At 41.6% G+C, this 16,624-nt stretch overlaps 1 long non-coding RNA gene across 1 annotated transcript; it reads left to right on the top strand.

Moving 5' to 3' along the window:
- The first annotated feature begins 6,271 nt into the window (after window positions 1-6,271).
- On the top strand, window positions 6,272-12,714 carry LOC119089180. The gene is made up of 2 exons (XR_005093050.1): window positions 6,272-6,365; window positions 12,491-12,714. It is a non-coding gene; the product is annotated as an uncharacterized LOC119089180 (long non-coding RNA).
- The last annotated feature ends 3,910 nt before the right edge of the window (window positions 12,715-16,624 follow it).

The following is a 16,624-nucleotide window of genomic DNA, read 5'->3' as shown; positions in this document are numbered from 1 at the left end:
CTGCCTGAGAGCTGGATTAAAGGCATGCACCACCATGCCTGGCTCTCTTGGTAATGTTATATTTGGCCTTGTTTGTTAAATATGGTTATTATTACTAAACAGGTAATATTTTCATATCTCGAACCTCGATCCCGAATGCTGTCTCTGAGGAAGGAGATGAAGATGACTGGATATCCAACAAAGTTATGTTTAAAATAGGTAAACTATCTTGTTAACTGTTATAATAATTCAGGTTAAAATTAAGAGAGGGGTTGGGTGTGTGTGTAGGTGTAGGGTGGGCATGGCTGGCATGCATGTGCAACAGAGCATGTGTGGATGTTAGAGGACAGGCTTAGTAGTAGTCCTCATGTTCTATATTGTTTCAAGTTGGGTCTTTTATTTGTTGTGCACTGCTTTGCCTAGCTGGCCTGTGAGCTCCTGGGATTTTCCTGTCTCTCCCTCCCATCTTGAGGTAGTTCTGGGTTTGCTCCTGTGTTGACTTTTAGATGGGTTCTGGGGATCTGAACACTGATAATATTTACTTACTCTTGATAAAATCAAGCATTTATTCACTGAGCCATCTCTGTAACCCTCTTTTTGAGTGTTTGCCTTAATGTAAATGCACCATGTATATATGCTTGGTGCCCGAAGAGGCCAGAAGAAGCATCCCCAGGGACTCAAGTAACAAGTAGTTGTGAGCTACTATGTGCATGCTGGGAACTGAACTTTGGTCCTTGGAAGAGCAGCAAAGTACTCTTACCTGCTGAGCCATCATCTCTCCAGCCCATGTACTAGACTATACTTTGAGACAAGATTTCATGTATTCCCAGGTAGGCTTCCTTGAACTTGCTGTATAGCCCAGATAGCTCAGGATCCTCCTGCCTCTATCCTGAGTCCTAGGATTACAGGCATGTGTTGTCATAGCTGGTTTATATGGTTATAAATACCAAGCTTTGTGCATGCTGGGTAAATACTCTGCTAACTGAGCTACTGTGCTTTTCTAATACGTCTAGGTGATCTTGGCATGTGACAAGAATCTCTAGTCCACAAGTTGAAGAAGGTGATAGTCGTTTCCTAGCAAATGAAGTTTTACAAGAGGTAATTTATTTTTCCTTGGTTTATAGTATTTGCTTTGTTGACAGAAGACTGGTTTCAAATATGTTGAAAATTAAGCAACTAGTAGACTAAAAGTAGAAAGTCTAAACCATCACTGAGGGATATTTAATCTGGCAAGGGTTCTGATGGCATTAAAAGTTGTTCCATACACTACGAGTAGCGCTTCAAAGTTGCATAAGCCTTTCTAGAGACCAAACTGTCCACTATATTGTATTTAAAAGTCACAATTCCACTGACCCAGAATTTTCAGCCCCAGAAGTTTTTCTTTTTTTTTTTTTTCTTTTTTTATTAAGTAAATTTATTTTACAACATCATTTAGTTCAACATAATAGCCACAGATTCCCCTGTTCTCCCACTCTCCCCCCCCTACAGAAGTTTTTCTTATACAAATGATCATGTATACATAGAGAACAATGTGAAAATGTTGTATTTACTAAGGAAGTGAAAGGTAAATTATGACATAGTGTGCTATATAAAGTCTAATTAGTCTCCTTGCTCTTCTCTCCATGCATTGTCTACATATTCATCCCAAAGGCATGATCTTGCTTATGAGCATGTCATTGGCAACTGATAAAGTAGCATCTATTTTTAGATATGTATTTAACCCTCCCCAGTTTATTATTTGTAATTTAAGGAAATCATCTTCCTAAATTTAGCAGCTTATTTTCTGAATAGATGCTTAAATGTGGCATTGAAAAAGTTTCTAATGTGATTTTACTTAAGCTATCATGGTATGCAATATTTTATTTTGACCACTATCTTAATTTTTTTTCTCTTTTAAATTTTACAGAACTATAGTCATCTACCAAAAGCAGATATTTTTGCCCTTGCTCTCACAGTCGTGTGTTGCTGCTGGTGCTGAACCCTCCCAGAAATGGAGACCAGTGGCATGAAATCAGGCAGGGTCGATTACCTCGGATTCCACAAGTGCTTTCCAGGAGTTGACAGAGTTGCTAAAAGTAAGTGGTGTTTTGTATGTGAAGTACTCCAGTAACGCCTCAACATTTCACTAAGTAGTCGTCTTTCGTTTGTTTGGGTTTTTTAGAGATAGGGTTCCTGTAGCTCTGACTGTCCTGGAACTATGTAGACCAGGCTAGCCTCGAACTCAAGAGATCTGCCTGCCTCTGCTTCCGAGTGCTGAGATTAAAGGCGTGTGCCTCCATGCCCAGCCTTAAGTAGTAGTTTTTAATCCCAGTTTTGCTTCTGTTTCTCAGGTTATGATCCACCCTGATCCGGAAAGAAGGCCTTCGTCGATGGAGCTGTGAAGCATTCAGTGTTGCTGTCTGCATCTAGAAAGAGCGCAGAGCAGTTACGGATCGAACTGAATGCTGAGAAATTCAAAAATTCTCTTTTTGCAGAAGTAAGGAGGGGTTTTGTGTTTTGTTTTGACTCTGTCATCTTCATTGGTGCTCAAATTTTGAGAGATCATTTAGGGTGTTTTCAAACTTTGTAATTATGTGCTTAGGAATATTAAGGGGATTGGGGCAGTGGCTCAGGTTGGTAAGATTTTTCCCACATAAACACCAGGACCTGAGATTTTAAAGTTTGTTACCATCCTACTTGTAAGAAGCTGGGCACAGAGTCTTGTGTCTGTAATCTCAGTGCTGGAGAGCAGAAACAGTGGGTCCCTACCTGAATTCAGTCTCCAGCTGAATCATTGAGCTCTAGATTCAGTGAAGAGGGCTGGAGAGATGACTTACAATTAAGAGTACTGGCTGCTCTTCCAGAGGACTGAGGTTCAATTCCCAGCACCACATTGGAGGCTCACAACTGTTTGTGACTTCAGTCCTGGGGCACCATTGCCCTCTTCTGGCTTCTTTGGTGCACACATAAAGCACAGACATACATGCATATAAAACAGTCACCCATACACATAAGACATTTTTAAAAAAAGCTTTATGTTGCAAACATTAAAGATTTTGAGTATTAAAGAAAGAATAAAGTAGATGTCAATTGAGCAAGACATTTAATGTTGACTTCTGGCATCCACATGCACTTGTACAGTGTGTACCTGCACAACTAGACACACAGACATATATTAAGGCTGAGTTGAGTGTAGGGACATAACATGTGATCCCAGCTGCTGGGGAGACAGGCAGCAGGATCACAAGTTCAGATTTTTCAACAGTGTTGAAGCTCAGCCTGGGCAACTTGGTAAGACCCACCCTGTCTCAGAAAGTAAAGGGTCAGCGAGTGGTGGTGCACACTTCTAATCCAGAACTCAGAGGCAGAAGCAGGAAGAGCTCTGTGAATTAGAGGCCAGCCTTGTCTACAGAGTTAAGTTCCCAGTCAGCCAGTTTTGCATAATGAACCCTGTCTGGAAAAAAGGATGGGTTGGGTTAGTGTTGAGTGCTAAGCCCAGCATGCACAAGGTCCTTGATTCATCCTCAGCACAGAGGCCTGAGGGGAAAAAATGAGATGGGATATAAAGAAAGGGTAAAGAGAAGGCTCAGTGGTAGAGCTTTTTGTCTAGGATGTGTGATGTTCTATATTCAAAAACAAAACAAAAAATATTTAACAGTGTGGCTGTTTGCAAGTGTTCATTGTCTCCAAGCTCTAAATCATGGTAAGCTAAATCAACCTTAGCATATTTTCCGCTAGACTCTCACCAAAATTAATGTTTCCCTGTATCATTTTCTTCAGCCTGTTTTATGAAATGATGAAATTAATGTCAACAATTATGTTGCTACATGGTTTGTGGTTTTTTTTTTTTTTGGTTTTTCGAGACAGGGTTTCTCTGTGTATCTTTTCGACTTCCCCGGATCTCACTCTGTAGCCCAGGCTGGCCTCAAACTTACAGAGATCCACCTGGCTCTGCCTCCCGAGTGCTGGGATTAAGGGCGTGCACTGCCAAAACTGCCCTTTTTTTAAAATTTTTATTGGCATGTATAATTGTGGGAGAGGGAATATAACACTGTGCATACATGGAGGTCAGAAGACAACTTTTAGAAGTCTGTTTTCTCTTTCCACTTTTATCTGGGCTCCAGGGATTGGACTTAGTTCGGTAAATTTGTGTGACAAGTGCCTTGCTTGCTAAACATCTCACCTGCTTGGTAAAACGGTTCTTATATTTGACCTGAGGGACTTGGCAGTTTCAGAAAGCTGGTTGCAAATATAAAGTTGATTTAACCAAAAAAAAAACGTTGTATGTGTTGTATGCATACGTGTACCCATTTGTACAGAAACTGAAGGTGAATGTCAGTTGTCTACCTCTCTCCTCCGTAATGTTCCCCTTTGATTTTTTCCCTGTGTAGACCAGGCTGGCCTCAACTCAGAGATCCACCTGCTTCTGCCTCTGCAATTAAATTTATGTACCCATAACAGGCCTAATTTTTGAAATTAGGAACTCATTGAACCTGGAGCTTGCCAGCTCAGCTAGACTGGCTGTCTGGCAACTCCCAGGATTCTCCTGTCTCTGCCTCCCAGCTGAGATTACAGGCTTGTGCTATCATACCTATACTGCTTCTCACCCTCGTAGGTGAAAACCATATCTGTGGTTCTACTGTTGAGCTAAATCTTCAAACCCCCACCCTGCTTTCTGTGGTGCTGGAGTCTCATGCTTATTTTTTTTAATTACATTTCATTTATTTTGTGTGTGCGCATGCACATGCCATGCTTTGATCTTTCTACCATGTGGATTCTGGTGATCAAATCAGGTTGTCAGACTTGGTGGCAGGTATCCTCATCAGTGAGCCTTGTCACCAGCCCCAGGTGTGGCATACCATATATAGCATCCCCTGCACCTCAGTGCTAGGGATTGAACACAAGGCCTTTCCCTATGCTAGGCAAGTTCTGTAGCAATGAGCTATGCCCCTCAACCTTTTTACTTTTTGAAGTAGTACTTCATCATATAGTCTAGGCTGGCCTCAAACTCAGTATGTAGCCAAGGCTAGCCTTGAACTCTTTCCTCTATTTCTCTAACCTCACCCCTTTGTGCTGGGATTATAGGCGTGTGCCACTATGCTCATCCTGTTTCTTTTTTGAAATGGAGCTCATCTAGCCCTTGAATTACCTTGAAATTACTATATGGAAGAGGCTGATGTTGAACACCTTGTAATTCAGTTTGCTATCATTTTTACTCTAACTTGAAGAGGTTTTATGTTAAATATAAGATTTTTATACTTAAATTCTAAAAATTATACTTTTTTTTTTCCCCCCGAGACAGGGTTTCTCTGTGTAGCTTTGCGCCTTTCCTGGAACTTACTTGGTAGCTCAGGCTGGCCTGGAACTCGCAGAGATCTGCCTGGCTCTGCCTCCCGAGTGCTGGGATTAAAGGCGTGCGCCACCACCGCCCGGCAAAATTATACTTTTTGTCTTTGATATACATTGAAGTGTAATTTGGAATTATTTAAGACCCAAAGTCCTTAATAACGTCTTTATTGTTTAATTCTAAAAGCACAAGTCATAAATTTGAATATATAAGTTAAAACTCTATGTTATATTTTTCAGTTTCTCAATTGCATCTCAGATAATTGATAGTATGTGAATATTTAATGACAATTCTCCTAGTTTGGGTTACTATTGCTATGATGAAACACCATGACCAAAATAACTTGGGGAGCAAAGGGTTTATTTGACTTACATATCCCAGTCCATTGAGGGAAGCCAGGCAGGATCTCAGAACAGGGCAGGCACCTGGGAGTGGGAACTGATGCAGAGGCCATGGAGGAGTGCTGCTTCTGGTTTGCTCCTCATGGCTTGCTCAGTCTGCTTTTTTGTTTGTGTGTTGGTTGTTTTTTGTTTTTCAAGGTTTTTCTGTGTAACAATCCTGGCTGTCCTGGAAATCACTTTGTAGACCAGGCTGGCCTTGAACTCACACACAGATAACAACTTCCTCTGCCTCCAAACCCAAGTGCTAGGATTAAAGGTGTGCACCACTAGCTCAGCCTGCCTTTTTTATAGAAACCCAGGACAACCAGCCCAGGGAGGCACCGCCACCCACAACAGCGGGACCCTCCCACAACAGTCATTAATTAAGAACAGGCTTGCCCACAGCCTGATCTTGTAGAGTATTTTCTCAGTTGAGGCTCCTCCTGTCTGGTGACCCTAGCTTATGTCAAGTTGGCATAAAACTAGCCAGCACAGCAATTCTGTTTGTATTTGGCCTCTAGACTTTTTCCATAGGATTAATACAGTAGGTAAATTAAATGTCTTGCTTCCTTTTTTATTTTTTTGTAGAGAACTCAAGAAAGCCCAAATGGCAGCCAAAGTTGCAGCTGAGGAACGGGCACTCTTCACGGATCGGATGGCCACTAGGTCCACCACCCAGAGTAATAGAACTTCTCGACTTATTGGAAAGAAAATGAACCGCTCTGTCAGCCTAACTATATACTGAAACTGCTCACATCCCACTGCCCCCACAAAAAAAACTGTGACAAGAGGAAGCTAGGTTGAAATCACTGCTAGAATCCGCTTTGCATTTACTTTGTCCATTGGTATCAGTAGTTTTCCTGAAATGCCTTGTAGGACTTAAGTGAATTACAGTTGAGAGCTATATCTGACTTGGCTATGTCAGGCTTTTGTCTCATCTTCCCGTCTGTTTCATGTAGGATGTCAGTCACTGTTGGATGTTCCACCAGCCTTTGCAGGGTTAACCACTGTGGTGGTATGCTGCTTATCATTCACTATTGCAGTGTAATGAAAGGTATCTTTCCTTGTTACGACCCTTAGAAAGGACTCAAGGCTTTACTGGGAACATCCTCTCCCTTCAGAAAGGGAGACACTCAGAGACTAGTACTACTCAGCCTCCGATGTACCTGTGTCAGTCCATGTCTCTTTTTTCTATTGTGAATTATACTTGTATATCCAACTGGGAGCACTTTAGGCATCGTGTGCACCATGGAATGGTCGTTCTGTGGGCCTTGCCTTGTGAATTTGCTGCTATTTTAGTTTCCTCTTGCTGTAAAACTAGCATTAAACAATCATTGTTGTTAATAGGCTTTCTTTCAAAACAATTATGTGAACTGTGTAGCTGCTCTTCATGAAAAGCAGCTTTACCTTTTTTCCTTTGGACTTTGAAGCTAGTGCATTGAAAAAATGCACCTATCCCCTCCTTGTTTGAACGCTGTATTAATGTAGTATAATTATTACTGGTTTTGTAATTTTTTTCTTATAATGTCTTTCTCTGACTTTAAAACGTTTCCTTTCTCCTGTCAAGTCTTGTACTTGGTTGTAAGGTTAGCCTATTTTTAAATGTTTCTCCCGGTTTCTCTTCAATATTTGTGTATATAAACCGATCTTGGTAATACTGTACATAGCTGTTTGAAATGCCAGAATGACTTCTGACTATTCCAAGTTTTACACAAGTTTTATACCTGTGATTAGCCATTTGACTAACAAGGTTTGGCTAATAGATGTTGCCCTCCAAAAGGAAAAAAAATGTCTCATTTGTTTTCCTATTAACTCATTGACTGGTGTATTAAAAGTCGCTCTGTGCTTACCTTAATTGTCTAAATCTTCATGGTGCTTGATTTCTATTTTATATCCCCTCACTGCTACATTACAAAATATAAGACATGCCCTATAAAGTGATAAGAACAGAGTGTGCTTTCCTCTTTGTTGCTGGCTCTTTGAAATAGGTTCTCACCTTATAACCCAGGGTGGCCTGAAACTTAGCTCTCTCTCCTCAATCCCAGTGCTGGACTTAAAACCTCTACTGCCTATTTTGATGGATGTGGAGCTTACTGGCTCTTTAATGATGTGCTTTTAGTCCATGTTAGTTATATCTTGAGCTTCCATGAGTTTTGAATGCTTTTATCAGTATAAATGATATATTTAAGCATATTGCATGTTCTTGCATGTGACACTAGAAATGAGGTATAATTTAGAAAAGTTCAGGTACAGGTACAGTGGATAAAATATGTGTAATTCATAGCTTTCTAACTAGATGAGTCACAGAAAAACTTAAGAGTTCTAAGACTGGTTATCTGCGTGTGTCGTGCGTGTGTGTGTGTTGTGTTGTGTGTGTGTGTGTGTGTGTGTGTTTGCACGCAATGAAGACAACCTAGGCCCTTACCCTTGCTAAACGCCCCTTCTAAACACTCAACCCAGTTTATTTATTTTTTTATTATCTTTTATTTAAAGATTTTATTTGTGTTTATGTTTTGTGGCATGTGTGTATGTAAACCACGTCTGTGCCTGGTGCCTGTGGAGAGATCAGAAGAGGGCATCAGATCCAACCGGTGATCGTGAGGTGATCATGAGCTACGGTGTTGGTGCTGGGAATGGAAATGGTCCCTGCAAGTGCTGCAAATGCTCCTAACTGCTGAGCAATCTCTCCAGCGGTTTTTGATATTTAAAATACTTGTTTTGGCGGGGCAGTGGTGGAGCACGCCTTTAATCCCAGCATTTGGGAGGCAGAGGCAGGTGGATCTCTGAGCTCAAGGCCAGCCTGGTTCTCTGAGTTCCAAGACAGGGCTACACAGAGAAACCTGCCTGGAAAAAAAAACAAAACAAAAACCCAAACCGTACTTTGTGTGGCATGTTGAGAGGTGAATGCATGCTATGGCAGTGTGGGTCGCAGAGGACAGCTTGTGCAGGTCTCCTTCCCCTGTGGGGTTGACCTCAGATTATCACATTCAGCAGCAAGTGCCTTTACCACTGAGCCATCTCCATAGCCCTAGTGGCATGTTTTGTTTGCTTTTTGTTTTGTTTTGTTTTTTGACAGAGCTTTGCTTTGTCATTCAGACAAATTTCAAGACCCTTTTCTTAGCCTCAGTGCTGAATTAGGAGTATTTGTCACTATGCCTAGCCCTATGGCATCTTAAGCTAAATTTAGAGTTTAGGCCTGAGTTCCTCTAAGGAGGGTAAGGAAGGAAAGTTGCCTTCAGTTCAAGGCCTGCTTGGGTTCCACAGTGATCTCTAGGCTAATCTGGGCAAAGTATAAGAATGTAAAAACAAAACAGGGAGCTGTGAGAGGTAGATGGATACATTAAATAAAAGCTGGTTGGTATATGAAAGACTGAAGAAGCAGAAGAGATGCCCCACCCCTGTGATAGCAACACTTGGGAAGGCTGGATGAAGCAAGAGGATGGATACAGGTTGGAAGCCAGATTGGCTATTTAGCAAGACTTTGTCTCAACAGAAGAAAGGTGTACAAAGTGGATAGGCCAGGAATAGTGTCTCAACTCCTTTAAACCCATCACTTGGCAGAGGCAGATGGATCTTTGTGAGTTTGACACCATCCTGGTCTATATAGTGAGTTCCAGGCCGGCCAGGACTACACAGACACTTGTCTCAGAAGCAAGAAAAAGTGGATATTTGGTGTCTGTTTTGATCATTTTCAAGTTTCCAAAGTACATTTTTCTAGTACACTAGCTTCAAAGAAACATCCAAGTTTTTTTTTTTTTTTTTTTTTTTTTTCCAGAGCTGAGGACCGAACCCAGGGCCTATCTGTGCTTGCCTATAGGAAGTGCTCTACCACTGAGCTAAATCCCCCAAGCCCACATTTAAGTGTTTTTCATTAAGATTTGTGGTAACATTTCACACTTTTAACAGTGTTAGCTTAAGTATTAAAAAATCTGATATTTGATGTACAAAGGGAAATCGTTTTGTTTTTTCAGGACAGGTTTCTCTGTAGCTCTGGAGCCTGTCCTGGAACTCACTCTGTGGACCAGGGTGGCCTCAAACTCACAGATATCCACCTGCCTATGTCTCCTGAATGCCGGGATTAAAGGCGTGCACCACTACTGCCCTACTCAGAAAATATTAAACCATCTGAAAGTTGCTAAGAGTTGTGCTTAGATTCAATATAAGATACTTTGAATCATTTTTGTCTCTAAGAGGTAGAATAAGACCAGTAGAAATTAGTTTTGGGGCCTGGCAGGATGGTTTACCACCAAGCATGGTGACCTTAGTTCCATCCATCAAATCCACAGGGTAGAAGAACCCACTTGTCCTGTGACCTTCACCTGCATGGCCTGTCACATGTATGGGCACACACATACATAAATAGAAGAGTAATTTTTTTTTAATTTAAATATATGGTTGGAGAGATAGCTCAACAGTTTAGAGCACTTACTGCTCTTGCAGAGGACCAGAGTTCATTTTTTTTTTTTTTTTTTTTTTTTTTTCGAGACAGGGTTTCTCTGTGTAGCTTTGCGCCTTTCCTGGGACTCACTTGGTAGCCCAAGCTGCCTCGAACTCACAGAGATCCGCCTGCTATGCTCCGAGTGCTGGGATTAAAGGCGTGCGCCACCACTGCCCAGCCAGAGTTCATTTCTAAGCACTCACATGGCAGCTCACAGCTAATCTATAACTCCAGATCCAGGGCATCCAATGCCCTCTTTGGATCTCTGGCTACCAGATACACACACATGGGGCACATACATGTGTGTAGGCAAAATATTCATTAATAAATTTGTTTTATGTGATTATTTTCCTGCATGCATGTATGTACACCACATGTATGCTTGATGCCTGTGGAAATCAAAAGGGTGTCAGATCCCCTGGAATTTGAGTTACAGATGGTTGTGAACTACCGTGTGGGTTCTGGGAATCAAACCTGGTCCTCTGCAAGAGCAACAAATGCTCTTAATCACCGAAGCAATGTCTGCAACCCCCTAAAAAAAGTTTTGTTTTTAAATAGTATTTGCTTACTAGGGACTCGGGATAAGTTACAGGAGATTCATGGGTATACATAATAACAAAATGTGTTGTCCATGTTAGTGGGGTTGGGTAAGGTATCTTGAGTAATGATTAAGAAAATGTGAGATTATCAAAAAAATATTAAGATGCAAAGTGCTATTGCTGTTTGAGGCAAATAATTACCATTGATAAACTTTTGAAGGCTGAGTTTAATAAAAACCAAAAGTGGTTGGGAGGAGGATTCAATATAATTCACTGCAATATTAAAACTGTTGCTTTATTATGCCAGAAAAAAATTTTATGCTAAGATATGAGTAATACCCCTTTAATCAATGAGCTGACTCTACATTTTTTGAAATTATATTTGTTTTGTGGGCTGGGTAGTGCTCATGTACCTTGATGTGCCTGTGGAGGTCAGAGGACATCCTTCAGGAATCAGCACATTTTCTCTATCATATTGGTCCTGGAGATTGCTCTCAGGTCTCCAGGCATGGCAGTGAGCACCTTTACTCCAGGAAGGACAATTTTCAAGCTTTGTTTTTTGTTTTTTCCTAACTATACTTTGTTCCAGAGGTCAAGAAATTATGGAATTAACAAAGTTCCCAGGCTGTATAGAGAACCTGAATTCAATCCCAGAACTCATATAAAAAAGCCAAGCATGGTGGCATGTGCTTGGAGCTTGCTGGCCAGCTAGCCTAGGCTACTTGGAAAGGTCCAGGCCAGTGAAAAACTCCAACCTCAAAATCATGGTGAATGTTACCAAAGAAATGGCAGCTCAAGTTGTGCCTCAATGTGCACGTGTGTGCACAGAAGTGTGCGCACACACACACACACACACACACACACACACACACACACACACACACACTAAGGGGCTCAAGAGAGTCCCAGTGGTTAAGATTACATGCTGCACTTGCAGAGGACCTGGATTCAATTCCAGCACCCATATCAGGTGGTTCTCTACTGCCTGTAACTCCAGTGCCCAGGGATCTGACCCTCTCTTCTGGCCTCTGGGCAACAGGAATGCATGTAGTACATATATAAACATACAGGCAAAACATATAAAAATATTTAAAACAACAAATTGCACTCTTAACTAAAACTAAGTTCCTAACGGATAGTCTTAAGTGCTTGTGTCTGCATGAATATGTGAGGGATCTGAGGTGGGAGAAGAGGGTGTCAGATACCTGTGCCGCTGGAGTTGTAAGCAGTGTGAGCCACCTGATGTGGGTGTAGTGTTGGGAATTGAACTTGAGTCCTGTACAAGAACAAGTGTTTTGAGATTTTATTTTTTTTTTATGTACATTGGGGTTTTGCCTTGCATGTACGCCTGTGTGAGGATTTCAGATTGCCTGGAACTGGAGTTATGGACAGTTGTTAGCTGTATGTGGGTGCTGGGAATTGAACCCAGGTCCTTTGGAAGAGCAATCAGTGCTTTTAACCCCTGAGCCATCTCTTCAGCCCCGAGGATGTGTTCTTAACCTCTGAGACATCTCTCTGGTCCATTTGTGGACTTCTAAAGCAATTTGTGGACTAGTTAAAGCAATTGATGAAGAGGATGCATGAAAGGTTTTGGAAGTGTTTTGGATATTGTGGAAATCTTAAGCGATCCATCACTGAACTGGTTTACAGAGTGCGTGGGTCTTTCCCCTCAAACCTGGTTGCATTGTCAGAAGTTTCTTTAAAACAGTCAATTTTTATAAAAATGGAAAAATAAGACATTGAAACTGTCCCTCTCCCAACATTTAGCATTCAAAAACTTGAGAAGCACTCATCTGAACATCTTTGAACTTCTTTTTCTTTGTGGCAGATGTCCCTAATTTTCAATGCAGTTCAAAGGTCTGTGGAGTAAGGAGAAATATCTGTGTATGCTCTAGGAAGATTTACCAGGAAAAGATGACATGTTCTGTCAAAACTTCATTAAACTAAGAGTCTGGGAAACCTCAGCCATTCCAGCCTTTGAAGAAAAATACCTTGAAGAAACAGAACTCGTATTGTTTAGTTTTGTATAGCTAATAAATATTTTGAAGAGTATATGTTTTGAGTGCTGACATCCTTCTGGCATGAAATGGGTTCAAGGTACAATAAATTTGGATAATTTCCAGGAGGGGGTCACCTTTGTGAAGGCTTAGGCTGGAGAGATGGCTTATTGGTTAAGAGGACTCAGCATTGGGCAGTTGATGACCTCCTGTTAACTAGCTCCAGGGGATCTGATGCCCCCTATTGGCCTCTTCTGGCACTTGCTCACACATGGTGCACATACAGACAAGCAGAAAAACACACATAAATAAAAAAAATTAAGTATATGGAGATATGTTGTGGAATATTAGTTTAAGATGTGTTACATTTGTTTATACTGTAGAATATTTGTTTAGTGATGCAAAGATGTGATGCATTTGTTTAACTCTGTAAAGCTGTGTTACTTTGCTTGCCTAAAACATTTGATTAGTCTAATAAAGAGCTGAATGGCCAATAGCTAGGCAGGAGAGAGGGATAGGTAGGGCTGCCAGGCAGGAAGAATAAATAGGAGGAGAAATCTAGGCTTGAGAAGAGAGGAAGGAGTAAGAAAAGGAGGAGAAGAGGATACCAGGGGCTAGCCACCCAGCCACACGAACAGCCATGGAGTAAGAAGGAAAGAAAAGTATACAGAATAGAGGAAGGTAGAAGCCCAGAGGCAAAAGGTAGATGGGATAATTTAAGAAAAGCTGGCTAAGGCTGAGTGGTGGTGATGCACACCTTTAATCCCAGCACTTGGGCAGCAGAGGCAGGCAGATCTCTGTGAGTTCCAAGACAGCCTGAGCTACAGAGTGAGTTCCAGGACACCATCAGGGATACACAAAGAAACCTTGTCTCAAAAACAAAAAAACAAAAACAAAAACAAAACAAAGCCAAACAAATGAAACAACCCTGCACAGTTCCACTGCCACCTTCCCCTCTCAACAAGGTAGCTGAAATTTTTTCTGGGTACACTACATAATCTCTTTAAAGGAGTTTATCTTTCTAATTTTTAAATTAACCCCATGAGACTTAACACACAATATTTAACTCCTATTATTCCCCCACTCCTAAATCCATTCCTATCTCCCCACCCTACAACTTCATGCCCTATCCTTTTTTTAAGATTTATTCATGTATATGAGTGTTCTGTCTTCATGCACACCAGAAGAGGGCATCAGATCCCAATACAGATGGCCATGAGCCACCATGTGGCTGCTGGGAATTGAACTCAGGACCTCTAGAAGAGCACTTGTACGTTTAACTGCTGAGCCATCTCTCCAGCCTCCCCCACCCTTATTTTCGAGACAAGTCTCTCTGTGAATCCCTGGCTAACAAAGACTGCTGGGGTCCAGCCCCGTAATAGCCTTCTCCCAGGGTCCATGGAAGAATCTACAACCAATTCTGAGTCGGTTCTCTCTACACAGCGTCTATTCTGCTCTCTTATTTAGCTCCTTCCTTGCCTGATTTCTCTACATTTTTCTGCTGTTCTAAGTGCTATCTTAATTTCTTCATCTCGTTCTGCCCCATCGATGTTCTCATCCATCTAGTTCTTTTCCATCTTAGTTCCTCTCTCATCTCCTTCTTTCTCATCTTGTTCTTCCCCACCTGTCCTTTCCTCATCTTCCATCCTGTTCTTCTAGTTCTTTCTCCTTTAGTCCTCCAATCTAGTTCTCCTCAAGTCTCTGAGGTGTACAGTTATATACCCATGCAATAGCAATGCTCTGGCTAAGGCAAGGTCACCAGACTTGAATTCCCTCAAGGTCAAAGGAGGGACAATAAGATCCATATGGAAGAGCAGTAATTGTTAGCCATCATCTGCAACCCAAAAGGGAAGTGGCTAATGGGAATGAATCAACTGAGGTCTAAATTCGGTTAATAGATCTGAGAAAGGGAATGTATGTCCTCAAACTATATTCTTAGAAGTGGTTAGGAGTCCATCAGTGACCAGTGAATATAAAACTTTCCTTTGGTTCCTTATCTGCCCAAGCTATCTCAGCTGCCACCATTTTCTGGTAGGGCGGGGGAGTGTACTCCGTGGCTGGGCAACCTGAGTCACAGTTTAATGTACCTGTAAGTAGGAAACCTTTAGTTCTGAGTTAATTGTTAAAGGTGGATCTAAAACCAGAGATAAGACTTTGGAAAGGGGAAGGTTAAGCTTAATTAGCACATCTGCCAGGCCTTCTCAAACAGATAGTCTGGATGCTTAAGTCTGTTCTTAGAAAGTCTGGGGAGTATCTCAGAAAAGATACTTTCGTCCAGAGAAGGCCAGATGTTGCTAATGATGATAATTACCGAAAGGCCCGAAATTAGGGATCTTGACTTGTCTGTTGTTAGCACAGTTGGAGAGAGTTATACAAATACTTTAATTGTATAGGGGAAATTGTGCCCAATGAATGATGGAAAAGCTCCAATAGCACATGAGAAATTCATAGCAGGAAACGACTAATATTCAAAAGCCAGTATCACCAAGACTCCTTAAGCCTTGGCTTTATCCTCTGGAAAGGCTCTTGGCTTCTTCCAGGAATAACTTTGTCATAGCCAGCCGAATTCCTACTTCCTATTTCTGCAGCCCACAGTATCTGGCTGTCCTGGAACTCAGAGATTTGCCTGCCTCTGGCAGCGCTAGGCTTGAAGACATAAGCCACCGTCTCCTGGCTTTTTTTGTTTGTTTGTTTTAAACAACCCTTCGTGACCGATTTTTGCTCCTGGGTGTGGAGCCATTCACTGGGGTATGGTCAACATTCCAGGGGCCACACTTTTAAAGAAAACTGACTTGAGGCTGGAAAGATGGCTCAGTGGTTAAGACCACTTAATGATCTTCTAGAGGACCGAAGTTCATTTCCCAGCACTATGTTTGGCGGCTCACAAACTGCCCAGCTCTAAGAGGATCCTATGCCTCTGGCATCCATGGGCATCTGAATTCATGTTCACATACTCACATATAGACACACATAAAGAAAGTTTTAATTTAAAAAAGGAAGAGAAAACCAACTCTCTCCCAATAGCTATCAACAGTTCGTCAGCTAGGGGTGACCTTCTACATCCTCCATGCTGGGGTTTTGTCTGTCTGGAGTTTGCACAGGGCTTGTGCATATTCTCACAACCATTGAGTTCCTATGTGCAGCTGCTCTGTTGTGTTTGGAAAACATTATTTCGTCATAGTCATCTACTGCCACTAACGCTTACAACCTCCTCCCCCATTTTTTCTCTAGATGATCCCTGAGCCTTGGGAGGAAGAGATGAGACATAGATGTGCCCCATTTAGTGATGAGCACTCTGCAGTCTCTGTTCCTGTTCACACTGATGAATTGTGGGTCTCTGTGATAATTACCATCTACTACAAAAACAAGCTTCTCTGATGAGGGTTGAGAGATGCTCTAATCTATGGGTGTAATGATAAGTCTTTAGGAGTTGGTTTAATATTACATACATTCAGCAGAATAATAGTTGTTTTCCCCTAGACTCTATGATTTATTTAGTCATAGGTTCTTGACCCTGATAATGGTGCCAGGAATGGATTCTGTCTTGTAATGTGGGCCTTAAATCCAAATAGAAAGTGGTTGGTTAGTCCCTTAACATTTGTACCACTATTGCACAGTATTTTTAAAATACAATTTATTTTTATTTTATGTGCATTGTTATTTTGCCTATATGTATGTCTGTGTGAGGGTGTCAGATCTTGGAGTTATAGACAGTTGTGAACTGTCATGTGGGTGGTGGGAATTGAACCGGGGTCCTCTGGAAGAGTAGGCATGCTACTGGAGGAGAAAAGTAAGCACCAGTCTTATCCAGCTATGAACATTGTGAGTTTCAATAATACTGTCCTGGGGCTGGAGAGATGGCTCAGTGATTAAGCTTCAAGACAATCATGGTGGCACATGTCTTTAGTCCCAGCACTTGGGAAACAAAGGCAGGGGGATCTCTGAGCAAGTTCCAGGACAGCCAG

Source organism: Peromyscus leucopus, chromosome 1 (assembly GCF_004664715.2).
Source record: "Peromyscus leucopus breed LL Stock chromosome 1, UCI_PerLeu_2.1, whole genome shotgun sequence".
Taxonomy (NCBI): domain Eukaryota; kingdom Metazoa; phylum Chordata; class Mammalia; order Rodentia; family Cricetidae; genus Peromyscus; species Peromyscus leucopus.
The sequence above is the reverse complement of the archived record's forward strand: the minus strand, read 5'-3'. Positions and strand labels throughout refer to the sequence as shown.